General features: G+C 48.0%; 1 pseudogene; it reads right to left on the bottom strand.

The window, feature by feature from the left end:
* Nucleotides 1-280: 280 nt before the first annotated feature.
* On the bottom strand, nt 281-1,243 carry LOC101603068 (annotated as a pseudogene).
* Nucleotides 1,244-1,554: the final 311 nt, after the last annotated feature.

Raw genomic sequence — 1,554 nt, 5'->3', positions numbered from 1 at the left:
ACACGTCTTTAATCCCAGCACTCGGGAGGCACAGGTAGGAAGATCACTGTGAGTTCGAGGCCACCCTGAGACCACATAGTGAATTCCAGGTCAGCCTGAGCCAGAGTGAGACCCTATCTTGAAAAACAAAAAACAAACAAACAAACAAAAAAAAGACCAGATTTGAAAAGGTACCCTGTCAGGAAACAAGCAAATGCAGACATAATAGGGGTGTCCTCAGAAAAGGGTCACGGGGAGTCCCGCAGTAGTGGCTGATACAGAAAACACCACCTGTGCAGCGCTAATCCAAGTCTTTGACTCAGCAGCAGATTTCTTCTATGAAGTTGGAGCATTTTGCATTGCCTCCTAAATCTTTCGTTAAGCTCTTCCCATCCTTAATTGTAGCAAAACACGCAGCCTCAACTTTGGCAGCACTGTCAAAAAGTCCCATGTGGCGCAGCATCATCCCAGCACTGAGCAGGAGGCCAGTGGGGTTGGCCATGTCCTTGCCTGCCATGTCCGGGGCCGTCCCGTGGACCGACTCAAAGATAGTGATCCTGTTGGCTCCAATGTTGTCACTTGGAGTCACACCAAGACTTCCAATCAATCCTGCACACAGGTCACTAAGGATGACTCCATACAAATTTGGCAGAACAGGAACATCAAATTGGGATGGATCATGTACCATATTCAAACATACTGTATCAAGGGACATCTCATTGAATTTAATATCTTTACAGTTCTCTGCAGCTTCCCCGCATTTCTGCAGAGAAAAGCCCATATGACATTCGCATGATGCTGGCTTCGTGCACAGCCATAATGTTGCTCTGGTGGTTGTTCTGGGTGTACTCAAAGGCAAACTCGGCAATGCGCTTGCTGGCCTCCTCGGTGATGAGCTTGATGCTCTGCACGACTCCTTCAACAATCATGTGCTCCATTCCACTGTATTCTCCTTCTGTGTTCTCTCGAATGGTGATGACATTTACATTGGTGTAAGGGGTTTTACAGCCTTCAATCGACGCACATGGCCGGATATTGGCATAAAGATCAAAAGTTTTACACAGCAATAAATTCATAGATGGGTGACCAGCAGCTATTAGGGTCTTCAAAGGGCTTCAGCAGCATCAAAAATCTTCATAACTGAGGCTGAAATTTCTGGGCCAATTTCATCTCCTGGAACTAAAGTTACTCTGGTCACCTGTTTTATATTTTGGAGTGCGCCCAGCAGCCAAGAGACCTTGGAGATCCATGCAGACCCGGTCATCTCGCCCACTCCTCTTGCCCACAGACAGTGGCGACAGCCCCGGCTATTTATTTGAGAGAGAGAGGGGGGGGGGGGAGAGAAAGGGAGGGAGAATGGGCGCACCAGGGCCTCTGCTGCTTCAAGCGAACTCCAGACCCACGTGCCACCTTGTGCATATGGCTTATGTGGGTCCTGAAGAATCAAACCTGGGTTCTTTGGCTTCACAAGCAAGCACCTTAATCACTGAGCCATCTCCAGCCCTCTTTCTTTTCTTTTCATTTTCTCTATCCCTCTGTTCAAGTCAACATCATGTTTCCTTGGACCACTGCAAT

Source organism: Jaculus jaculus, chromosome 13, assembly GCF_020740685.1.
Source record: "Jaculus jaculus isolate mJacJac1 chromosome 13, mJacJac1.mat.Y.cur, whole genome shotgun sequence".
In the NCBI taxonomy this organism is placed as follows: domain Eukaryota; kingdom Metazoa; phylum Chordata; class Mammalia; order Rodentia; family Dipodidae; genus Jaculus; species Jaculus jaculus.
Note: the sequence above shows the minus strand (reverse complement) of the source record. Positions and strands in the feature narration are given on the sequence as shown.